The sequence below is a fragment of the Nothoprocta perdicaria genome, unplaced genomic scaffold (genome assembly GCF_003342845.1).
Source record: "Nothoprocta perdicaria isolate Ctin4 unplaced genomic scaffold, notPer1 scaffold_321, whole genome shotgun sequence".
Classification (NCBI taxonomy): Eukaryota; Metazoa; Chordata; class Aves; order Tinamiformes; family Tinamidae; genus Nothoprocta; species Nothoprocta perdicaria.
The window spans coordinates 444,393-470,348 of record NW_020455557.1 but is presented as its reverse complement, the minus strand read 5'-3'; the positions used below and the strand labels follow the sequence as shown (position 1 = coordinate 470,348).

At 49.5% G+C, this 25,956-nt stretch overlaps 1 protein-coding gene across 2 annotated transcripts in view; it reads right to left on the bottom strand.

The window, feature by feature from the left end:
* GNAO1 (G protein subunit alpha o1) overlaps positions 1-25,956 on the bottom strand; it is a 97,725-nt gene that overhangs the window by 68,819 nt on the left and 2,950 nt on the right. The gene's annotated exons all lie outside the window — the stretch shown is intronic.

Sequence of the window (25,956 nt, the reverse complement as noted above, 5' to 3'; positions counted from 1 at the left end):
GTGTTATCTCTTCCTGGGATGCTGTGGGAGTTAGGCTACAGCCCTTTCAGCTCTGTGCACTGGATACTTGAGTCTCTATAACAGCTGGTGCTCTTAGTCTTTATTACATGCTGTAAAAGGAATTATTTTCTGGAGTTCTCTCAATCCCTTATTCAGATCTTCCTTGGTAGCCCGAGACCCTTATCTGGGCAGTCCCTTGCAGTGACTGCACACGTGGTGGGCTCCTGCACGAGCTCCTAGCACTTCCTCAGGTCCCCGAGCATCCTCCTCACCAGAGYCCTCTGCTTCTTCCTGAGGAAGACACGGCCCTTTCCAGGGCTGGGCTGCTCTTTGGAGCACTGGGCCAGGGATAAGAAGGTGGCCCAGACGCTCTTGGTAGCTCCGTTCTCATGCTGAGACCTGCGGCTGGTCCCTAAGCAAGACCCTTGTTTTATAGTAGAGCGTTTCTGCTGCYTAAGGAAACTGGTATCTGTAATTCCTTCATCCCTGCTCAAGATGTAAACCTGGCAGTATCTACAAAAYGCCAGGATTCGCAGAGTTAACTGGGTTTAGCAATAATTATTCCCAATGAAGACATAATGGTTATGATCCTGTCTCTTTAATATTAGTAGAAGGGAAGAGCTGTTTAGCCAAAATAAGGTACTTGATTGTTAATCTTCAGATCTCAATGGGTAATGGAGATGGGTCACTGATAAAACTTTAGCATCCTGTCCAGTGTTGTGCTTCTAAATCAGATATGCACCAGCAAAGGTCCACGGGTGCAAGGGAGAGCTGGTGGGGAGTGAACGTGAGCTGGTGCTGGGATGTGGGGCTGGGGTGGCTGTGGGAAGAGCCAGTTGTGTCTTATCCACAGGTGACTCTAGGAAGAACAAGAGTGGTTCAAATGTGCTGGTGAAATTGGGTATCTGCTTGCTGTGGATCTACTTCCCTTCAGTGTGAAGCTTGTGGAAAGGTTTTGTAGCACAAGGGACCGACAACCTGTTCTCCTACCACCCATATGTCTTGTTTATCCCTCAACATTGACCTCCAGGGAGGAATTAACCCACCACAGCCTTTGACTGCTGGAAGAYCAGACTAGAAGCAAAGGCAGCCTGAGATGAGGCAGTAGTTCAAGATGACAAATCCTGTAGGGAAAACTTCAAGCCCCTTGACCCAAGGAATTGGGCAGAGCACCCCGTGAGGAAGGGGAAGTGCTGGAGATGCCGAGAAGAGCGTTGGTTGCTGAAAGCTTTTCTCACTTAGTCCAGACTTACTGATCTGTTGCACCTTTTGCAGTTCTAATTTTGATGAAGACTTATGGACAGTAGCAGAATTCTGCTTTGTGCCTTTTATTCTGCAGGATTTCAGAGCTTGCGCTGAGATTGGAAACGGCCTGAGCAACAGGGAGCGAGGGGGGCCCAGGGCCACRTGTCGGTGCTTGATCTCCCGGGCCACTTACTGTTCCTCAGATAAGTTGCTGAACTCGGGGGGAATTTGCTGTCAAAGCTGAGGAGTTACGAGCAGCACGGAGCAGGGTCTGCATCCGTCCCACCTCGGGTCAAGGGACAAGGTGCAAGTGGCTCTGCCAGGAGCTGGAGAGCAATAAATCCCTCGGAGCAGAAATCTGCCCTGGAGGCAGGCAGTCAATTAGCAAAATAATTTGTGGGTTTTGTTGCTTTGGTTTATTTTGGTGGCCTCGTGTTGGTTCTGGGGCAACTAAGAAAAAGGGAATATGAAAGGGGAAAGGACACATTTGTAGAGGGCATTGATGCTCATCCTTATTAACAGATGCAACAAAAAGTGGTTTATTTGCTTGAATTCACTGACATAAACTTCAGCATGGGAATTGCAAGCATGGAAGCCTGACATAGGAGGCGCGGGGGGACCGTGTGTGCAGCTACCTGGGGCAGGGTAGAGGAGCTGCGGCCCCATTCTGGAACACACCGTGCTGGGCACGGCCTGGTAGCAAGGACTTATCTTTCATGGTGAGAGTGGTCAAACCCTGGAACAGGGACTGGTGAGGTGGGGAAATGCCCATGCAGGAACTGTCTGAAACCTGGGCAGATGAGGCTGGAACGACCTGATCTGAGATGACCCTGCCTTGAGCAGGGGCTGGACCAGATCTTCCAGAGGTCCCTTCCAGTTGGAATTATTGTGAGCTGGTTTCCAACCCTCTAAGCCCCCTATGAGGCAAGAGGGTGCCTTGTGTTGAAGAGGGAGAGCGAAGTGATGGAGACGGGTTCTGGCAACCCCAGTGCATGTTCTGCTGACGGGGCAGTGCGTTGACATCATTCAAGGAGCAGACATGAAAGCATTACTTTTAAATGAGGCATAAAAGCGACTGGAGGAAAAACATGATTGTTGGTCTGTGAATTTTGCTGGGAAGGCAGCCACGAGGCCTGAAAGCAGAGCTGCAGATGGCCAGGATTAAAGTTTTGCTCTAGGAAGTACCTACCGATTAATCAATCATGTGTTTAGCACACTGCTTAATATCTGAGTGAGCAAACCCCCACTGACTAGTCCTGTTCCAGGGACTGCTAGGACACYGTGAACCAATTTATCATCCTATATGTTTTTAGTCAATATTTCTCCTCTTGCTTGCCTTGGTGGTGTGATGGCTGAGCTCCTGTGGCAGTTTTTGTCTGGAGTTCTTGGAAATATCCCTGCTATCACTCACGCTTTTGGGAGGTATCGTTCTTCTGGGCTGCAGAAGGGCTGGTGTGCTCCGTTGCCTCAAGGACAGACCTGCCTGACGTTATGTCTAAAAGACCAACAATGCTCTTGGGAGGTGTATTTGGAGGAGGAGAGCTGGAGCTGGCTTGTTTGAGAGCAAACTGAAACACCCTGTTTGCCTAGGGTACCTACTATGCATCACCACCAGCCCCTGACACCAACACCTGTATGTCCACACATTGTTACTGTCCATCTCGTTTCAGGAGGGCAATAAGAAATAGGTATTCACTAGGGAAAATTGACCACTGCAGGTCAAATCTTCTTGGAATGAGTTACTCGCACTTAGGGAAGTGCCTACTGCCTTATGGATGTATTACAGAAGAAATGAAATAGTTGGAAATGGGGTTTGTGTGGCTTGCTTGTGCTTCTGCTCAACAAAGCACTTGCCTGTCTTCAACCTCTTGCTAAAAAGGTAAAAGTCTTAAAAAAGCCAAGCTAAAGATACCTGTCCTGTGTCCCTGTTGACATGTGCTGCCTTGTTGTGAGGCGGCAGCTCTTGAGCAAAGTCAGTGGGGACCCTGGCAAGCAGTAGGGCTGCATCTCAACRGAGGTTAATCCAAGCAAGGATCTCTCCTGCTTCAGTTACTCTTGGTGGCAGCTTGTCCATCTGTCCAAACAACTTCCCGCAGCAGATGCTCCCCACCCTGCTCCATCTCCAGCCAAGTTATTTTGGTGTTTCACTGCCAGCCCTCCCAATCCTTCCCCTGAGTCATGTTCTAGAGCTGTTATGACTCTAATGGATTTTGCCCCTCTTCACACAAAAGGGCATTATTTCATGTTCTCCATGAAATCTGCAGGCTTTTCTTGCAGAACTGCTACCAACTGATCAGTCTCCCCACTGTGGCTTGTGCTACTGGCTAAATCCACCCAAGTTTTTTGAACTTACTGGTTATCTCAATGGGTTGGCATCCTCACTCTTTCAGATCAGTTCTCCAACTTAAGATCCTCTTAAACTTCCAAACCCACCCTCTAATGTGCTGAAGGACTTTTCCCAGCTCCCCAACACTGATGGTATAATGAAGACACACATTTCATCCTGGTCAATGATAACAAYTCCAACCAAAATCAGCCCTTGCCAGGTCCCTGCAGAGTCCTGGTTCACACAGTGTCCGTCTGACCATGAGCTGTTGGGCAGCTCTGTGCTCTGGGGCAGAGTTCTTGCTGGCTGGCCCTTGTTGTGGAGCAGTTATCTTGGCCAACAGACAAGTGTGACAGTTAAATCCTTTCCAAAATCTAGATGGAACAACTATTTCTTCTCTGCTTCCTGACATGGAAGGAAATAGGCTTAACATGCCTCACTTTCACATAATCCGTGCCTGATGTTACTCATATCCCATCGATCTCCTAGGTGCTCATGAATTTTTTTGATTGATAGGTCAATTCCTTTTGAAAGCATCTGAAGTTAAGCTGCCCGGACTCTAAATGTTTTACTCTTCTGTGTTAAAAGCTAGATTGTTTATATTTTCCCCTGTCTTTTGGTACTTCATCTGTCCTCCAAGAGCTCTCAAGGAGACGTGGTGAAGTTTGAGATGGCCTCAGCCAACTCTGTAAATACGTAGCAACAGGTTCCTTAAGTGTGCCTGGTCTGGAAATATGGACCCTTGCAAAACTTGCTTTCTCTGCATCACCTATCTATATCATAGCTCTTGGTTCTAGAAATGTGATTGCTATTCAGAAGTAGGGGTGTGTGTGGGTTCCTAGGATCTTCTAGCTGACTTGAAAGTTCCTCCCTCTTTTTGTTTTAAAAACTCCTTATGCTTCATATCAGAATAAACCATATTATTCTAGTAAGACATGTTGTTCTAGTACAGTAGAATTACCTTTGATTCCTTGAATCAAAGGAAAACCAATTTTGGAGAAAATTCTATAAGTATAGTTTGAAGATAGAGGGAATAATCCTAGAATTTTCCTTTAATAAAGGCAAGGGGAGGGTTGATCAAATTTTGTTGAAACGACTTCTGCCAGAGGCAATCAGCTATTTTTGATTTTATTTTTATCTTGACGTGATGCTAAAAAGTTTGTTTACAGCAGAGCTATGTAGCTAAATTCTAGTGATTCTCACTCATTTAATAACCCAAAATGCGATTAAAAACCTCCTGGATTATTTTTAAATTAAATCAATGCAGATGCCCGCGACCTTGTGTTTCAGAGAATGCAAAGTTCAGAGCTCCACAGTGGGTGGAAATATCTCCCAGAAAGCTCATTCTTAAATTCTGCCTGGGCCTGAATGACATTTCGTACATCCTATTCCTGTAAGCAGTTCTCAGGGCTGGAGATTAAGATGACTGCACTTTGAGAGGCAGAACTGCTTCCTCAGGGTCATCTAGAAATCACAAAGTGAACCCATTAAAAAAKGTGTAATTTTTCCAGCCTGCATTTCTTAGCAGGAGACCAAGAAACAGTGATGGTGCCCTGTGATAGACTCGCAGCTGGAGCAAGTCTCTTTTACAGAGGAAATACCTYCGGGGTCAGTCAAAGCTGCATTCTTAGCACCGAAGAACTTCTTGCATGCAGCGATGCTATCGTAACTAACCAGCTGGTTCATGCCCAAAAAAATAAGTGAATCCATCAGAGGCCTTGAAATATGCTGCCAAAATCTGCAGCCCTGGAAGTGCTTGAGCCTCTTCCTATCTGGATTAATTGCATGAGTTTCATAGATTTATACAGGGTGGGCATTCTTTCTCTTGTAAGGGAGCTAAATTTGTGTTTAGTATCAAAGCATTTAAGTAGCACAGATGCTTTTTATCAGGTCTAGTTAAAATTAGGCACATGCTTCCATACCTTAACTGCAGCCTGAAAACCAACCAGCTGACTTTTCTCTATAGATGAGGAACTGCTGTTCTAATCATGATTCTTTTAATGTGAATTAAGTTTTAGATGTGTAGGAACCAGGCACCGCATCTACCTGAAGACCTTGGGTTGCTGYTTGTTTGTGTGTGGATAAAATCTAAGGGGAGATGCCCTTCGTTCCCACTCTTCCCGATGCACCCGTGTGTCCTGTGGCCTCATTGAAGGCCCTGTCAGGGTTTTTTGGCTAGGGGAAGATGGTTTCYTGCACTGGATTCTTGTTGCCCTCATGTGCTTCAAGGTTTTAGATTTAGTCTTTGCCCCTCTTTCTGCCCCAGGGTACTTGGCATGTGCCGAGRACCCTTTGTCTGCTCTGTGACTCCTGTTTTAGGAGGAACATTTCCTCACAGGAAGCGTCGGGGAGAATTACTGTTTTTAAGCAAATGTACAAATATGTTTGAGAGCACAAGCAACCTCCTGAGTCCTGCRAGCAGTTGGTTACGGTGGAGAAACGAGAGCTCTTGGGATGTTTGAGAAGGCAGAGCCTCCAGGGCATGTCCCGTGGCTGTTACCAGCGGCCTCGGTCCCCAAGACAAGGAAGCCCTGATAGAGGGGCACAGGCAGGAAGACARATCCACCAGGCTTCCTGCTATGGAAGAAACACAACCTCTCATTTTGCTGTGCTGCACGGGTTTCTTCTGCTCCCAAAACAACGTGATATGAGGTTGGGATCAGGCTGGGCCCAAGCGAGACCACGGGCTGGGCCTGAGGCCCGTCCCAGGGTGCAGGATGGGGAAGGGGCCCCATGGGCAGCCATGTTCTCTGCCCATGGCTTTTAATGCAGTGTCTGGTACTGGCATGGTTCTGGCCTTGCCAAGGTTTGGTTCTGGCCTTGCCAAGGTTTGGTTCTGGCCTTGCCAAGGTTTGGTTCTGGCCTTGCCAAGGTTTGGTTCTGGCCTTGCCAAGGTTTGGACTTGTGCAACTTCCATCCCGTGCCCTCTCCCGAGGCGTTTGCAGGAAGGTGAAATAGCGAGCACCCTGCGTGCACCTAATTAGTGCTCATTAAGCACCCAACGCACAGCCTGCTCCGCTCAGCAAGCACCACCAAGCACCAGTCAGAGGCAATTAGACTKGGATTTTCATCCCTTAGGATAAAAAGGGGGGAAAAAGGCAACAGGCCTGCACATATTCCTGCAACAGCTTTTGCTGTAGATGAAATTGCCTCTTTTTTCCCCCCGTGGAAAATGCCCTGGGTCCAAAAGGATTTCAAGCCGCTCCAGCRGAGGCCGAGAGCTGTGTTGCTCTTTGTGAGTTCCCAAATGACAATTCAGTGGAGCAGAAAGGGTTCCTGCTCCGAGGGACTTGTTTTCTGATCCCGTGCAACGTGCCCCAGCAGCAAAGCGCTCCGTCCACGCTCGCTCTGAGAGCCCCTGGGGGGAAAAATCCCCCGGGCCCGCAATGACCCACATGAGAGAATTCTCATTAATTCCTTGGGGATGTTACGTAAGGTCATTTTGGTGAATTAAAATTATTGGGATTAATCCTCTTAAATGTTCTCTTAGATGCAAGGGGCATCCAACTGCAGTTGGATCATCCCACAGCTGGTTCCCGAAAGGCAGAACAGTGTTTTAAAGCCCCCTAATGGTTTTGTTAAATTCATCCCCCGAACAAGGGCACAAAGCAGCTTTTTATGGCTTTTTTAGATCACTTACAACTTCTGTAAGCTGTCATTAACTGTCATCAAAGCCTGAAAAAAATGAGGCAAATGGCTTCCACGTCAGTTTTTCTGCCCAAACCTAAGTAATATTTTTGGTTTCCCATCTGCCTCATCTGCAGTGGTTTCATGGCTAGAAGGTGACTTTGTCTTTCAAAACCTTCCCAGGTTTTGCTGTCCATAACCAACTATTCTGTAGAGTAGAAGAGCCAAGGGATGTTTGCTGCCTGCTTGTTTACCTTGGTATTTCATCTTTACAGTCGAGTAGTATCATTAAACCCCACAAAAAATATAGGGCAACCTGGATTACTTTGCCCTGGTTACTCAGGTGTGACTCAGGCTTGGTAGGATGCTAGTGATTCCTTGCTCTTATATATCTATAAAGGTTATTTGAATCAAATTTTTATGCACTTGGCCTCACAGAGCAGGTTATAGGGTGGGGAGGCCGATGAGCTGCTTTTCCCTGTCACCTGCCATGAGCGTGCAGTCAGGTAACATGAACCTTTTGGGAATTCTCAGAGGCTTCTGAGGTTTGGGAGATACCCATGGGGATGAGCCCTTGCCTGGTCTAACTTGGCACGTGCAGCTGGAGTCGCTGGGAAACGTTCCCTCTAACCACTGCCCTGCAAGGGAAGAGGGAGAGCTGCTGTCCCGCGCTTCGCCAGCYCCGTGGGCCAAGCTGTCCAAGGGAAATAAGGTTTCCAAGGGAGTTTGGAGACGTGGGGCATGTTCGGCATCTGGCRACCCGGGTCCTGGCGCTTCCTCGAGCTTCGCGCCCGCTCTCGGCCCGGCCCGTGCAGGAGGAGTTCAAGAGCCAAGTGTCTGGGGTGCCCTGGCCAGCAGCCCTCGTGCATCTTAAAGCTTGGCCTACGGCCAGGCTGGCACTTAAGCTCTCCTTGCCCAGCCTGTACTCTGGTAACGGGAGTCCCAGGAGCTCCGTGCTACCAAGAAATAACCCAGGAGTGCTGGGAAGTGAGTCCCGGAGCAGCTATGGGAGCGCCTGGTACCTCTGCCCCGCTCTTTTGCTGTCACACTGCATCCCGCAGAGGCGGGTGATGCCATGGGACAAGCATGTCCCCGAGTGTCCCATTGAGCTTGGAGGGCATCGCCACCACGGGCTTCTGCAATGGCARCCAGCAGCTGCGTTGACACAGGGAGCAGGGTGTCGAGGCGCAGCCTCTGTGACAAACATCTCCACAAGTTCGTTCCTCCTTCCACTTGCATCAGTCACTGCTATCCCCCCCACATGCCCACCTTCAATTCAGAAATTCCTTGTTGATCTCATTTGCAAACGCCCGTAGGTGTCTCCTGGAAGCCCGAGAACAAGATGCACTGCTGTTCAAAGTGACTTTCCGAGCCGCGTTATACAGCGTTCAACTCGATTTGGCATCGCAGCCTTGTAATAAATTTACTCCCCATCTGACAGAGTTTGAGCACATCTCCCGAATTATTTAACTGTCCCTGGTGTAAAAAAACATTCCCGGCTTCTGGAGAGGTTTGATTGGATTCATAGAGGCTGAGGTTTAATTAGCTTAGACTCCGACTCTCTCTTCCCACCCACATAGTAAGTGCAATGCTGGCAGTTGGATGATGCAACGTCTTGATGGGGTAGGCTCTTATTTTTATGGAAAACATCTTGGAGAGTGTGTGGATTCCCTGCCCTCACCTGCGTTGTGGTGACGGGAGCAGCTCGGAGCATCTGCTGCTTTGTGGCCGCAGGGCTGCCCGGAGCCGCGGGYGGCCGGGAGCAACTGTCCCCTCGGCAGGGGAGGAAACGTGTGCAAGGAATGACCCCGCTTTGGGAATGGGGATAAGGGAGCTCTGATGAGGAATTTAATAGCGTTGCCAGCATCCCGTTTAGACAGCGATGACAGCGGATTGCTGGTATCTATATAATAGATTTATAACCTGCAGCATACGGGGAAACGTGTGATTAAAAGGGACCATCTAATCTATAAGCAGAGGCAATTGTGATGAGTAACCCAAGGCAAACAAGAGGCTCGTTAACCAATCAATTGATAAACTGGGAAGGAATAAGCGATGCTAAGCGCTGACGGGCTGGCCTAGCGGGTGCGGACAGGGCTTGATCCCCACGGGCAGAGCGGAGGAGCTGGTGGGAGCTCCAGAACAACCTGGTGCCCCATCTCCGAGGGCTAGGAAGCGCCTGGGAGGAATTCCCAAAGAATCACTGAGGAATTCCCATGAGTGCTGAGTGCTGGGAATTATCTGCACTGCTATGGGACCTGGTAGTGAACACTGGTTTGGGCACAGGGTCACTCCCGGAAACTGGATACTTCCTTCAGTCTGTTTATCAACCCAGGAACACATTGTTTGGAACCCACCCACCCCCACTAAAATTGCTGCAGAAGGAAGAATCACATCCCAAGGAAAGCAAATGTGCCTGTTGAAATGAGTTTAAGTGCTGTGAGGGTATAGGCTGATATAGGGCCAGCAATTAGTGCAGCTCTGGTGACCAGAACTTAAACTGGTAAAACTTGGTTCCTGTGGGAAGTGATGAATTAAATGGAGGGGAGAAGAGCAATCTGGAAGAGATGTTCCTTGCAATATTAACAGGGGGAAATAACCCATGCTTTGGGATTCTTGCTTCTAAATCCCCTTTTTGACGAAACCAAGGCTGGATCCTTACAGCCCAGCATGTTGGTGCCTCTGCAGCCAGCTGTGAGCACAGGGGCTCCGAGAGCTGCCTCCAAACCCCCCTGGAACAGGCACGATTGCCATTTGCTTCCCGAGAGCTGGACTGGGCCCTGGTCCCTGTGTGTGTGTGTCTCCCTTGGGCTGTGTGGGGCCGGGAGCTGCAATCCATCCTGGCAGGAGCTGTTTGTGTGGGAGAGCAGCAGCGCTGCTGCAAGAGGGAGGAGTGGGAGGGCGCCTCGGGCACGGGGGTGCAGATCCCAGCCCCGCCAGTAAGGAACCCGGCGCGGAGAGCGAGCGACGCAGCATGTTCTCATGTTCTGAATAGATTTAATTCCATTTTGTTCTCCGCGAGTCCCTCGGCTGACAATTGTCTGAGTAGAGGGAGGGGAAAAAGGGTTCCAAGCAAAACACTTGTCCGTGAAGGATGTTATTAAAATGTCCTACTCGAGCAGTGGCGCTCTGCAGACCCGCGCTGGGGCCTCTCTGCATCCCCCCTCGACCAGCTCTGCCTGAATGCAAAACGTTGGTCAATTATTTCTGCCCAAAAGCGCAGTTGCTGTCGTGGCGTTGGAGCCGGCTTGTCTTGGCCTGCCTGATTTAGCACCCGCTTGAGCGGAGGGGTTCAACAGTTCAACAAGAGCTTGAGCGCTGCTGCGTTTGCAGCGGGCTTGGAAAACACGCGGAGAAGACAGGATGGAGGGAAGAGATGGGGAATGAGTGTAACATGGGGCAGAAAAAGTGCTCAGAGAAACGAGCAGAGGATGCGTGAGTGAAACCCCCCTGGAGAAGCCCCAGCTGGATAAGGGTCCTCTGATGCTCTCCCCTCCAACCGGGTGTCTCTGCTCCGAGCTCTGCAGAGGCTCATCCATGTGGTCAATAGAAACCCTGCTGTTTTCCCAAGGGAGAAGGGAGCTCGGGAGCTGTTCTGTTTGGTTTTGGCCCCTGTCACAGTGGATGAATGAGGCTCTAGCCCGAGTCCTGCCTGGCTCTGCAGACCCAGCAAGAAGCCCAGCCCAAAGAGCAGCTTGCCCTAATGCCAAGCACATCTCTGCTGAAGACATTTTTCTGGACTTTCCTCTTGAGGAGGAGCTGCTAAAACATGGATAGAAGGGTGTTTTGTAGGACACCAAGCAGTACACCTGCCTAAAGTAAGATCCTGGCTTAACTGAAGCACATAGAGAGGAACTGCAGCCAGGGCACCGCCTAATTTCTCCTTCCCAAATGTTTGTATTTGTTGCTGGGTCTCGCTGTGTTTTGGGGAGCGGTTTCGGGGTCCAACCCTCCCTCCAAGCGCAGGTGCCCCCTCCTTGTCCCCAGCAACGCATTTCGGGAGGGCGCGAGRGGAATACGCTGTGACTGGGGTGGCTTTGGCGAGCAGGGTACCTGCAGACACTTGTACTTGGCCAGGATTCCCCTTTCAGGCCGTGCAGCGGGGCTAAACAGGCTGAAGAGCAGTCGCTTGGAGCGGTCCTGGCCGGGAGCTCGGCAGCCAGGGAGAGCATCGGAGCCGGGAGCCGCTCGCAGCGGGTTTGCAAGGCACAAAACGGTCTCACCAGCTTTGGCCGCGGTGAAAACGGGGTAAACGCCAGCGACACCAAGAGTCTAAATACTCTAAATAAGTAAAAAAAAATACTCTAAGTCTAAATAAGGGTGATGCCCTTGGGTACCCGCACACACAGCCCGTCCCGTCCCTTCCTGGGCACGCGTCCCCTTCCCTGGCACCCCATCCTTGCTGCCCCCAGCCCCTGTTCTTCATCTGTCAGCAGGGAGCCATCATCTAAGCAGGACGAAGCATCTAGCTCATTAGCACTGCCTTTTAATTGAGTTAAGCGCCCTTTATTCTGAATGAGGTGGCACCGTTTTGTGTTACCGGTTGTCTCTCCTCCCTTCAGCTTCCTTAATCCTTAACCCACTGTTAGGRTTGGGAGACTTGTAGCTCACTCCAACGTGTTGGGTTGACCCCAGATCCTGGGTATAAGTTACATCTTTCCCCTTTTCCCAGGTGGAAATGCCCTTCTGTGTTTCCCTGCGCGGAGCGGGCTGTGGATGCACAGCTCCGACTTGAGCGCTGCCTCCTTTTAGTTGCGCTTTTGTGTTGCTGTTTTCAGCAGGGTTACAATTAATTAAAAATCCCGGTTAATTAAAATGTTTTGCGGCAACAACAACAGCAAAAATTACTCGGGGAAAAAAAAAAAGAAGCCTCTGTGGAGGGCAAGTAGAGCCTGGCTAGGATGAATACGGATGGATCCCGATGTGCCCTGTGTGGCCTGTCCCCAAAGCAGCCCCTGCAGCGGAGCAGGGGGAGAGGAAAGGAGAGGCTGGCGGATGCTCAACTAGGGTGYGAAGTTCTGCGGTGCTCCCTGTGTCTCCCCCGGGCTGCAAGGCCCCGGGAAGCGCCGTGGCTGTTGGGCGACCGCGGGGACCTGCCAGGGCAGCGGGCGACGTTTGTGCTCCTCACTCTGGCTTTCCCTGATGGGAAGGGTTTTAGAGGCCGCTTTTCCCTCTGCGAAGGTGGCCCAGGGGCTGTGTGGAGGGCAGCCGGGCTAGGCTCTCCTTCCTTTGCCTTGGTGTGACCCGGGCTGCAGCGGAGCGAGTGCCGGCCACGGGGCCGGGACCTGGGACATGCGCCAGGGTGATGGATGGTTCTGCAGCGCCGCAGGACACACGGTGCCTCCTTGTGCTCAGTGTGCATTGGGACCAGGCTGTCCCGGTGCCTCCTTGTGCTCAATGTGTGCTGGGACTGGGCCTGGTGTCTCCTTGTGCTCAGTGTGCATTGGGACCAGGCTGTCCCAGTTGGGCCGGGTCCCGTCCCTGCTCTGCCCTCGGAGCACATGCTCTGCTGGGCCCTGGGAAACAGAGACCCTTATGGAGATGACCCTTATTGCCCYTCTTTTTCAGATGCTCTAGCAATGTAAATGCTGCAGGGCAGGAATTCTCTGATGCCAGTGCAGTTTTGTCTACGCACAGSGCCTGGTTCTGCTGTGGCTCTGTACGGGGCACACGAGCTCTGCTCTGCTGCATTTGGGGACCAAAAGTAACATTTATCCACTTGAGTATCCAAGAGGGCAGGAAAGAGGGATCTCTGTCTGGAGGAAGATCCCCGAACACAGCCCTGTTCCACAGGGCCAATTCCGGGTAAAACACTTTTCAGGGAGGGATCGGAAATACAAGTCCTCCTTATTTAAAGCAGTGACAGGTATGAAATTGCTGCCCTGGAGCACACAGAAGCGCCTCTTCTAACCTCCTAAAGCAGAACACACCAACACCTTTCGGGCAGTATTTGGGTTTTCAGGGTCCAGCCTGTATGCTGCAGATACTGAGCTTATTTTTTTTTTTTTTTTTTTTAACCAAAGCTCTAGAGTTTGAGCCTCTCAAATTCACAGGCCTCTGGGGCTTTAAGAACAACCCAGGAGATGCCCTGACAGAGGAGATGCCCTGGGTGTTTTGGGCCCACCAAGCTGCTTTAAGGCTGCTCTCGGCCTTAGGCTCAGCTCTGCAAGCAGCTCTGCTTTCCCGGGGGGGGGAACAGGAGAGAAGGGGAGGCACCGGGATCTCGCCCGCTCGGCCGACACGCTGCCAAACACACCTGCCGTCCCCAGGCGTCACCCCGGGGGAGCAGGGAGCAGACGCTGATCTTGTAAGGAGAAAAGCTCAGAGATTTGCTGACAAAAACGCTGCAGACGGGTGTTTTTCCTCATGCATTTGTCTGGCTTTGCTCTCTTGGAGCCGAGTCGACCCCGGGGGAGCACAAAGGGCTACTGTCCCGTTGCACCAGCAGCCGAGGGCAGGATCGGGCTCTGCCGACGTCTCGGCCTCGCGCTGCAAACACCAGGCGCTGCTTTTACCCAGAGAAGCAGCAATTTGCCCGTGTTCGAGCGCAGGGCACAAAAGCCCCTGATTCTGCAGGCACAAACAGCCCCGTCTGGTTTCTGACTGGTCTTGGTGGTTTGAAAGGGACCGTGCATGTGAGTGGAAGCACGTGCAGGGCAAAATGCTTATATGTAATGTAATTACAAATGCCAACTATATTGGCACCCAAAATATGCTGACTAGCAGCATGGCTTTGCTCTCTGCGAGGTGTGCACGGGCTGGATCTGATTTATTGCTTTTCTGGACTAAATGGGGGGAGCTGGGACTGGTTTTCAGGTCATGTTTCCCAGGTCTCCAGCTAGGTTAGAAGAGGCCGTTCGGAAGCGCCTCTGTGTCRCTGTTATCCTATTTATTGAGAGTGGTTAATAAGGCGGGAGACAGTTTTCCTTGTCAAAGCAATGGTCCGACGGGGAGTGCTTTGGGCCTGGTTTTAGGATGCCTGCTTGCCTGGAAGTAATTAGGTTAAACGCCTGCCAAGTGCTTTGGGAAGCCGGGGCCGTGGAGCCCACGCGCGATCGTGATACTCGGCTCAGAGCCACGGGCTGCGGTTCCGCGCTGGGGAACACGGCGGGACCCGGATCGAGCCGCAGCTGACACGGGTCAGAGCAAAGCCCCACGTTGCCTCAGTGCAGACGCGTTCCCGGAGGGATCTGCATTCCCAGCGGTATCTGCTGTGCCTTGGTGAGGGGCGCGGAACCATTGGCAAAATGGGAAAAATGCCCCCGATGTGCAGGAAAYGATCCCAACACCGTCTCCAAGCTGAACGGGGCCAAGCGGCGCGCAGGGGTGCTCCAATCCCACTGGYGTTTATTTACTAGGACAAACAGAGCTGAGGGTAGCAGCTTAGCACCGCTCGCTTTATTTCCAGAGCAAATTGCTACCCTGGAACCAGACATTGGATGTTTCCCTGCTATGGGCCAACAAAGAAAGCTCGCGCCCGGCTAATGACCGGAGGAGCTGCCTCGTGTGGCTTAGGGAAATGGAAAGGACAAAAGGTTCTAGAAGGAAAAATAACAATTTCCCTGGCTTGCTTTTGTGATCAAACAGCGGGAAATTTGTAGGAGAAAACACAGCTTTGAAATGCAAGAGTAACAGCAACGGTGGAAGTAAGTGGCAAGTTCTTGGTTCTGGGGAGTTTTACTGAGGCCCAAACCCACGTTTTGCTGCTGGAGAGCRCACGAGGCTTCATTCAAAAGTCAATAAGCAGCAGAGAGGGATGAGTGGCTTGCAGTGAGCGCTGGAAGTGCGCGGCCTCGGCGAGGCTCATGCAACATTCATGGGGGCCTCCCCTTGGGCTGGCGCGTGGCCCTGGCTTTCGCACGCACCGCGGTTACTACGATGGCACCGAGACAAGCCTGACCTAAGCAGCGCCCGCACAAAACCCCAAAGCACCTTTGGATATGAAACCCTAACAGTTAATGGCTTTAGGAAGAGGCTAGAACCTAAGCTGGGTCTTGGGGAATGTGGAATACCTTCCTGGTTGCGAGGCTGGAGCGCGTCTGCAGGCAGGGCTGTGCGCTAGGACACTGCCAGGCTTCAGGACAGGGCTCCTTTCCAGCCCTGGAGAGGCAAAACGGGAGCCCGCTGCACCTCAAGCAGGTCAGGGGGCCCCAGATGCATTCAGTTCCCTCTGTRGAGGCACTAAAAAGCCTCTCGCTGCCCTGGGAAGGCTCTTTCCCCACGTGCTGCACATCACAGCTGCTTAAAAGACTTGTAAGAAATCACTTAAGAGCTGGAAAATTCAATATCAAATGAAACCGGGGTATGAAACTCAAATGAGCTGGCATATTTAGCTAAAAGCTCCAAAAGCCTTCAAATATGGCCCCAATTATCTTAACACAGCTCTGAAGATCCTAATTTTTCCCCTTTTGAGCCTGAATCCGCTCCTCCAAACAGGTCAGTAAATAAATGGCATTTTGCTGCTACTTCCTACGGCCCAAAGCTCCCTTCTGCTTTCCTGCTCAAGCTTCCAGCAGGATGAGGAAAATGAGGGAGCAATCTGCATGTATTTTCCTCTGCAGGGAGAAGCAGATCTCCCTTTTTTGATGTGTGTCTTGCAGGACTGCTACAGTGTGAGAAATGGGGGTGCCTCTGGTTACATCCCTGTGTCCTTTTGCTGGAAAAACCGTGTTTGGGAAAGATGGGGGATGCCTGGATCCACCTTGCACAGCACGGGAGAGATGCAGGCGAAGCGATGAGGCCGAGAYGGGTGCTTTGGGAGAAGCGTCTCCCTCAACAGCTCGGTGCCTCCTTGTGCGAGATCCTCCTCCCGGCCGGAGAACAAAGCGTCCCACAGCTGGGAATACCGCGGCCCCTCCGCCAGCGCCGGCAGTGCCAGCGGGCGCCAGGCTCCGAGCCCTGGGGAGAACAAAGGCAGCAGCCCCGCTCTCTCCGGCCTCCCAGGCTTTTCCTCCCTTTGGCCTCCAGGGAATTTTTTCTCCGAGTGGAAATGGTTATTGGCCCCCCCAGGGCTGATAACCCAGTGTTATCAAGGCCGTGTGTCCGGGACTGGGGCCACGGAGCGTAAGGAAGGAGCCAAATCTCTCTTGCTTAAAGCCTGGCCTGAGTGCAATCGTGTAATGACTTAGGTGGGGATGTTTGGAGAGCTGTTTGTTGTCGTTGACTTGGCCTACAGGTGACATCAGATAAATGAGAAGCAGGAATTAAACAGAGAGCCTCAGCCTACCTCTGCTTCCCAGCAAAACCAGCATCCGTGTGCCAGGGGTCAGGACTAAACACGAGCTTATCCAGGCCACCCCTGGCTTCTGTTCCCCTCCAGTTTAAGCCAGAGCTTTGGCTGCAAAAGCCGAGTATCCTCTTGGCAAGAGCCAAGTTCCTCATTTCTTTTGTGCCCGACCTCTCTTTGACTGCTGCTCACTGTGCTTTGCACCCAGAACCCGACCAACRGGCCCACCAACGTCACTGAGAAGACCTCAGGTAGGGTCGCTGGGTCTGGATCAAGCCTACGCAGTGTGAGCTGCTTCCAGCAATGTGGATTTCCAAAGAGCAGTAAGCCTGGCTGTTGTTTAGCTTCCTAGTATCTGTAATGGCCAACTCTTATTTCCATTTTACAGAAATAAAACCCAGATCAATTCCTGATGCTACGTTGCAGGTTTAAAATGGCTTTCAACTACTATTAGCAGGCCTTTAAATGCRGTAGTGGTGACATCCCAACAAAAGCAAAATACTTATGGGGGGAATTAAGCCTTTGGAATGACCAGCTAGGCTGAACGTGCTCCTCGCACAGCTGGCAAAGAGCAAAACCAAGCAGGAACAAGCTAATGACAGCCCCTTTCTGGAGCAAGGGCAGCTTGTCTCCTAAGAGAAGCTTCTCTCTTAGGACAGAGGGATACCCTGGGCATTCATCAGCCCCTTCCACGAAACGGGAAAGCAGCAGAGACCAGAAATGTGAACCAAGCTGGACCATTTTCTGTATCTTACACCAGGGTAACTGAGGGCAGGGGGTGAAGTGAGTGCAAAATGCCACTGTTCTGGCTTTAATAACAGCCCCTTGGCAGCGCTTTGATGGCTGCAGAGGAAGGGGAACAACAGCGAATTACGTTCATTGTCCGTTTCAAGTCTTCCAGATGGCAAATAAATTCAGTTCTTTAGGAAGAAAAATTCCCTTGCATCGGACAAGTTTTGGAATGGTTACAAACACAAGATCTATTGTTCTGGCTGGATTTGTTGAAGCCCTAGGCATATCATAAAGAAAAAAAAAAACTCTTATTTGAAGRCTTTTATCTTCCTGGTCATCTAATTYAGCTCCTTCCAGGGTGGTCATTGCTTTTCTTCTGTTSTCTTTGTTAGGCTGCGAGATGAAACCAAGACTCATCGGCAGCCTTGAGCGGGGCATCAGTGCTGGTTTGGATTTTCCTCGTCTTCTGTTTAACTGAATTTTCATTTGTATCTCCTCAGCTGTTTCCCCTCCRAGGCCTTTCCTCGCCCTGCTCCCTTTCTCCACTCATCCATGCGTCTCACCCGAGCGTTCCTGGCAAGCACCAGCTGCAGATGCTGCGAGGTCTTGGGCATCTTCTACTTTTAGAAAAAGCACCAACAGGCCAAAGGGCATCAGTGAGTGTTCTGTGAGGCTTGAAGCCTGATTCTTTTCAGAAAAAGCCATCTCTCTATTAACCTACTACTCTTTGAAACGTGTGGTAGGACTTGGAGGATTGCAGGGCCAYACGTTTGTTGATGCGGAGCCCGAAAGGAGTCCTACACAGGCTTAAGGCTCCCGTCCTGGTGGGTTAGCTCTGAAATAATATTGATGGTCCAAATACAGTTTAATGAAAAGACTCATGGGGAACAAGTCCAAAGACAGCCTTCCTCCTCCTGGCGGTGCTGCCTCTTTTTCCGGAGTTATTTGCTCAGCCAGAACAAAGAGCTCTGTGATGGAGATGATTTTTATACCTGGGACTCACATGGTTTATTTGGGTTTAAGCTCCGAAGGGAATCCAAGATCTGGTAGACAGGTCTCCTCTGGGATTCCTGTGCTTGGGAATGTGCTGCGTTGGTGTATGATGCCTTCAAATCCAACAAATGATTTTTGGGCGTTATAGGATGGGCCAGAATGGGAAACAGATGCTCAGGAAGGTTTCTCTGAGCCACCATCTCCAGGCAGTGCAGCACATGCTGCACGGAGGTGTATTAAAAAGCAGGGTGGACTCRAGATTTCTCATCCCTGTCCTTGAGTCCACAAAATGCAGCAACTCAACTCAAAATGTAGCCTGGTGCCAAGTGTTGCCTATGTAAGAGCCCCTTCCTCTCCCAGCAGCATTTCTTTAGGCGYTGAGCTTGTTTGCTTGGACACGGGTCATTACAAATTCAAATTCACAGGGAGGGAGCCAGGCGCCGAGATCCTTCCTTTCTACCTTGAACTGGCATCACTTCCTCCGGCTACTTCCTACCATTCTGGGGCCCGAACAATTCCCATTTGTGCTGGCGGACAATCCCTCTTTCACTGGAGATGTTCAGCAGGGGGAAGGTAAAGCCCCCACCGGCTTCTCTAGCCAATCTTTGGTTAGGAAGACTAAGGATTAACTTAGCTCAGAGCTTCACCCGTTCGCGTTTCTGCTCTGATGATGTTCAAAGCTCATCTGAGCTAGGAGGTAATGAGGAAATTTCRGAGAAAAATTTCAATCTATTGTGAAAATCTGGTAGATGCTTAAACGTTATAGTTGAGTGATGTGCAATGTGAAAATTTCTGTGTCTTTAAGGCTTTTAAAACTAAATCATACAAAATACTGAGCAATATGTGACACAGCGTTGCACGTTACGACAGGGCTGGACAAAACGACCTTTCCATGATCTAGTCTGTCCCTGACCTGCACTATTTTTGCTTGTAACCCGTTCCTCCGAAGCTGATTACCATTTTGCTGGGACAAGGGCAGCTTGCATCAATCAACTCGTGACTGGGAATTTCTGCCTTTTGGGCCCAGAAGCTTTCAGAGGAAACCTGGATTCTCATCCGAATATTCCCTTTTCTTGCTCCCACACAGGGCGCTTGATCTGTCTCTGAGATGTTGGCGCTGCCTTTGACTGCATTTATTTTTAATTTTATATATTTTTATTTTTGATCATTCAACTCCTGTTGGAGAAATATAAATATATATATATATACACACACTGCATGAATTTTGGGCAAATGGTCCAGTGTCCCTTCACTTACAGGACTGCTGTAACTTATATCAAGCAGATCTTCTAGGAGAGAGGCGATGGGAGATGASAGAGGGCTAGATTTTCAAAGTGAAGCTGAACAGAGACAGGTTCTCGCCCTTTCTTCCTTGCTTTAGTGTTGGCTACAGAAGTCTTGTAGCTAGGAAAGACGTGGGTCTTGCTCCTGCAGCCGCCTCCTGCCTYGTTCATTCTTTTCACCATCTGCGCTGAGTTTTAGAGTCTTTTCCTTGTCTGGACTGGGGGGCCAAACCTCTGCTAGGCTGGTCCTTTTGCTCCTCTTTGTTTCTATGAGATGTTAAAAGTCAGCAGAACAAACGTGTTTCCATTCCCACAAGGGACAATCCAGGACTTTAGCTGAAGCTTACAGGTCACGGGTGGAAAAGGCAGTGGGAGAGGCRGTTGGTTGGAATTTCAGGCTTTGGAAAACAGGATCTCATGAGTTTTCTTGTWATTTCCTGAATGACTTAATGCGTAGCATCTTCTTGGGAAAAGGGCTCATTGCATAAATGCCTCTTTCAAAGAAAAGAGGAAATACAAGACTCCAACAGGAAAAGCTGGCCTAATGATGGTGGAGGCAAGCTCTCTTTGAAGCTCCTAAGAGGCCGGGAAGGTGATAAATACCTTTCATGAAGGGTTTTTCTAGTCTGATTTACTTACAGCGAAGGTGTCTTACTGAAGCTGTGCACTGGGGAGTCCTTGGAAAGTACRGAGCCTGGGAATGGCTCACCAGTTTGGATGGGAGACTCGGGGAAGGTGGCGATTTCTGTGCACCCTGCTCTCCTCCTCAAAGGGCTGCCAAGTGAGCAGGGACTTGTGCAAAGCCAGCTTGGGTACCGCTCTGAGGCTAACCAGGGCAACAGGAGGCCTTTAATGCAGGCCAAAAAACTTGTGCATTATAAGATGGAACCTGAAAATGCCTTTTGTTGCTTGGATATCATCACGGTTCTGCAGCATTTGGGCAGCCCAGAGGAGGAAAGCTACCTTATAACTTATCCAAGGCGGAGGGGAAATGAAGTCTCCAAAGCCCAGGACAACTAAGGCACGTTATAAAACCAGAGAGCTCATTCTAGTGTGAAGCAAACCTGAGCTCTGCATTAAAAATGCAAATGTGATTGAAATAGCACACCCAGKTAAAATGGATTTGACCTCTGTTAGCGTAAGAGATGTGCTAACCACGACGAGGCGGCAGCAAGGAGTGGAAAGGGCACTTTCTTCTTCACTGCACCGTGGGTCACAGGAAATTTATTTAAAACAATGCAGATGTTTCAAGCCAGTGGAAGATTTTGCATTTCTTTTACAGGTACTAATAGGAGAAAACAAGGCTTGTTTAAAAGAAATMATTTAAATGCCTGAAGGTACATACAGATTTTGAAAAAACTCTTTTCAAAGATTTAGGATGTCACTGATTTACCTTGAACGAATCGATCCCTAACGTGGAGAACTAGCAAGGAGTTAGTGAATCCATCACCCCAGTCTTTCCCCTCAGCCTTCAGCGCTGTACGAGCGTATTTGCTGAGTGCTGCTTTCTGCAGAGCTGTGTTAAGCCAGGTCAGTGCCAGAGCCTGGTTCCCTCTGTCACCACACGAGCAGGGAGAGGCAGCGATGAATGAATCCCACACCGTAACGAGCAGCGATGTTAATCACGCTGAGGATTGCAGGGGGCTGCCGGCAAAACGCAGCGCGGGGTAAAGCCAGGGAAATGGCATCTGAAAGCACAGAATCCAGCCCGAGTAGTGTGGAGGGGGATTAAAAGCCGTAACCAAATACTTAAGGCTGAGCCTAGTGTTTTGCGGAAAGGAGAACTGTGCTAACTGTGCAAGTTGACCTGGACTGGTTTCTCTATGGAGATGTAGTTGCCTGGTTAAAAAAYGTTAAAAACTTTGAATAAGGAGATTTATTTAGGGTTTTTTTTTGGTCATAGAATTTGTGAGTAACATATCAGAGGTCCTGAAAGCAATGCCCTGCTCAAAGCAGAGCCCCTGACTGCTCCGAGGCTGAAGGGCCAGCATGGTGCCATTGCCTGGCAAGATCTAGCCCCAATTTCAGGCAGCCTCATTTCTTAAAGTCATTAAGTGCAGCTATAAAATACTGCACTGAAATGTGCACTTTCTAGAATCAGACAGTTTTCTCTCTTGCTTTTGGTCCTGGTAACCCAAAAATGAGGATAATTGAAGCAATTGTGAGATCTGGTACCTGGGAGCCCTGGAGGCAAAATTGGAAGCAGGGTTGCACGGAACGGCCACGACAGAAGAACCCTCCTCTGCCCATCTGTCCCTCCCAGGGGCATAAAAACCCTCTGCAGAGCATGGGGGCAAAGGTTGGGTGCCCCAGATGATGCTAAAACCAAGTGGTAATCGGCATAAACAGAGATTCGAAATTTTCCATCAGGCTGGATTCGGGCCCATTAGGTAAAGCCAAGGCAGAGCCTTTTGGCACAACTGTCTCACCCAGAGCAGGGCTTCGCTTCCAATTATTTTTCTGTGCAAGTCTCTGATCCTCTGCGCTTACCTGTATGTCTGTATGAATGAATTTGCACTGCTAGCAAATTCTGCCTGGGACACGGTGAGAAACCTGAGGACTTAATTTGTTTTTAAGTTAAAAATGTTCCATTTATAATGAGCTTTGACTCAGCTGGAATTGGGTTTTTATCACCTGGAATGCATAAAGCTTAAATGCTCATCCAAAATTCAGTTCTGGGGAGATGGGGAACCTTCACTCTCAGAATTGATTTTAAAAATTAAGGTCTATTTATCCTGTTATTATGAAATCTAAATACCTCGTTTTGGCTGGGTTTATCTCACTGTTCTAGACCTTTTGTGAGAAGCTTTTTCACAGACAAGAAACTCTGAAAACCTATTTCAAACCCCCATGCAAAAGAACTTTCAAAAATCAGAATGAAATTTTAACCCTGAATATCTGCTTATGGCAGAAGGCCTCACCTATTCCTTTGCCCGCAGATGGGAAGAAGACAGCGCAATTTGATCTCCCCCATTAGAACTAAAAGTACCAGTGTAATAATTAAAGTTTCATGTAGTAAAAACACTGCAAAGAGCAATTAACAATAAACTTATTTCTCGAAATAACACGTACCAGAAGCAGGAGATAGATTCGGCCCTAAATACCGAGTTAGTTACTGATGCATGGGACAGATTACTAATTTATAATTATAATCTCTTGTCCTTACACTGTTTTGTGAGGGCTCAGCGCACGCAGCACAGATGCAGGCAGCAAGCCAAGGAGCAGCAGCTCCAATGTCTAATGTTCACTTTGGCCACTGCAGATGTTGGTTCGTTTGGTAGAGTTGTGTTTCCTGCCCGAGAGCTGGCCGGGCGGCAGCTACCTGGAAAGCCACAAGTTGCTGCGGCATTTGGGGGGTTTTGCTGAGCTGTAAATGAGGCCTGTGATAATTTATCCCATAATTAAATAGCAGGAAACAAGGGCATGGTGCGAGGAGCGCGCTGCTTTGTTCAATAGACCTTTCCCCATTCATAGGGAGAAGCGATCTGAAAAAATCTCCCTGCTTGTTTTGAAGAGACCCAGCAGTGGTGGCTATCGGCCCCATGCAAAATTCTTCCAAAAACACAGAAATGGCAAAAATTGCAAATGTTTTGCTGACAGCCTGGTGGCCAGGTCCTGCTCTGCTGAGGCCTGAGGGATAGGGCTGTATGGAGCCAGTGGTGCTGCATGGAAAGCAAGGAAATACCAGGGCCTCTAGGAGCTCCTGCAGACCACTGGCTACAAAATCTGTTTTTAATCTAGATTATTTTGCCTACCATCCATTTTGTGTGCTTAGCCCTCCCCTTCTCTCCGACTTCATCCTTTAAAAACCCTCTTCCAAGCGTAAATCCCAGTGTTCTGCCAGGGCATAGGCTGCTTTTTCCCCCTTAGTTTGTATTTTCCTCAGCACAGGTCTGCTCTATCTCACCCCCTCAGTAACGACGCTCGGGCCACGCAGGAACCCTGCAATCCTGGGAGCTTCACAGCGTTTTGAGGCGCTGCTCTGGGGCCTGCAATGGGGAACGTGGGTCACAGCAGGGATGCGCACAGAGGGGAGAGGACCAGGCCCGTCCTCCCAGCCGGGCTCTTAATATCCACCCCCCGAGCAGGTTGTTGCTGGAGTCGGGTGGCCCTCAGAGCTCGGGTTTGATGGTCTAGGGTTTATTCTGGGGAGTGCTCGAGCTCAAAGGTCCTGCTGGTGCCAAAAGGATTGAAAATCCAGACCTAGGGTAGACACAGGAGGATACAACTGCCCTGGCCTTTTTTTTATATAAAGCTATTAAGATATTTTCAAATAAAATTTACCTCCTCAGTATGGGATAAATAACTTCATCAAACCAAAACAGCTGGAGCCTGACGGGAGAGAGACAGATACAGAGTGGTGCTTTTTCTTGTCTCCTTGGGCGCATTTGACCAGCAAAATAGTGCTGAGCCCGGACGCACCGAAGGTGGAAGCGCCGCTGAGGAGCTGATATCGTGCTGGTGACCAAGCAGAGCACGTCCTGGCCAAGGGGAAAGGAAGACGAAGCACTTTGTAGCCCTTCCTATGCTCCTCTTTCAGGGTCGGAAATGCTATTGATCGGCAATTGGAAAATTGATGTGATGTCAACATCCCCCGTGATTCCCCGGGCCCCTTTCCTTCCCAATTAACTTGAAAGCTGGGGAAGCATTTTTATTGGTAAGCTACAAACTGCCTCCATCCAGGGTTTTATTTTACTACCACAATAAGCGGGCAGGGAGGGAGCTTTGGATTAAAGGGCTTTTTCTTCCTTTTGCTCGGCTCTAGACAACTGTCACTCTCTCTGCTTTGTGGGATCCAGGAGCATTTTCCAGCCTTTTGCATTTTCTGATATTAAGCAGAATCTAAGCAGCATCTTGTAATCAGGACTAATTCTCAGACATGCTTGCATCTGCCATTTGCGTGAATGGTCTTGGAATAAAATGAGAAAGATTCAATTAACAATTTAGGGGAATTTTTATATTAGGCAGAGCATCTCATTAAGATTAGGAAATCAGGGTAAAAATTGTTAATATTTCCCTCTAAGAATGTAATTAAAAAGAATTTTTAAGGAAAGGAAAATGGCTTTCATTTGTGAATGAAGCTWAGCCTTTTTCAGGATCCTAACTGCCCCACAAAGACATGAAATACATTGGCTCTCATAAAAATTGCAGACTGGGCAGAAATCATCTTTGATATGGGAAGAATTTGGCCCCAAGTCCAGTGAGGCCAAGGGGAAGAGCTGGGGTCACAGCACTCCAGCTGCCCCTAAATGAGTGAGACCACTGGTGTCAGTCTTGCTGAAGGGGAAGAACAGGAGCCAGGCTTCAAAAATAAGCAACTSAGATGTTTTATTCTATTTGGGCTATTCTTCATTTTGCTCCCAGTTCTCTCATGTTTAGGCTAGAATTAGGGCATTAAAAAAAAACTCTCAAGTGAGGAGAGGTAAAAGATTTATTTTAAAAGCAACAGCAAAGAAATAAGGGAAGAATGCCCTGAAAAGAGAGCTTGCTGTCCACTCGTTATGCAATTCCAGGCCCTATGGAAGCAATTCCAAGCTCTAAAGAAACCATAAATCTCATGAGATTTGCAAAGGTGCCAGAAAGGTGGCAGAACTCTTAAAAATCCCCTGGCCCTGTGATTCTGAATGTCTCTGAGAAAATCAGAGTTCTTTTTGGCCAGACCCTCTCCCTTTTTAAGAATCCAGGATCAAATTCCGTGTTCTACACCTAGGCACGTTCACAGTTTAACCTTGGTTTTAGAGCCTTTTGGATAGATTAGCCTTTCTCTATCTGTGCTGGAAATGCCACTGTAAGAAAAGCTTTTTACCTTTCTCATGGCTTGAGCAGGAGGTGAAGGAGCTCAGAATTCCGTAGAACCAAACTCCGTGCTTGAGTTGGGCTCTCTGGGGTGTAAAACCAGCAGCTCGCRTGGAATCATTCATCATTTTGTTTCTTGCCAATCCAGGAGTTACTGGGAAGCTTGACTGCTTGCAGGGATGGGCTTTAACTCCGCAAAGGGGCTGGATGAGACTCGCTTGATCACGGGTAACTAATCATCACGCTGTAGGACTTTATTTTACTGGCTGGTTCCTGCTCTCGGGGTGACCATCAACCTGCTATGGCCTTGGCTCACGCTGAATTGGTTCTTTGTTTCACTCTTCCTCCTGACCAGATCAAGTAGGAGAGCCAAGAAAGTGCCTCTACCTACCTCACTTTGCCTCTTTTCTCCTCCTTTTTCCCCCATTCCCATGGGCAGCAGTCCCTGGATCAGGGTCCATGCTCAGGTGCGAGCTGTCGCCTGGCCAGGCTCAAGAGGGGAACCCACAACGTTTTATTTTCCTTTATCATGACTCAGTCTAATGCCTCTTACAACTGCTGGGTTAGCCAAGCCAAAGAGAAAACAAAGCAGATCCCTGGCCGCATTTGGGGAGCAGATTTGCCTCTTTCTTCAGAGCTCATTAAAAGAGCCGCTTTCATCTTGTTAGTTTGCTAAGACATCTCCGGCAGGACGAGATGCATCACGTCAGAATACGACAGGCAAATTT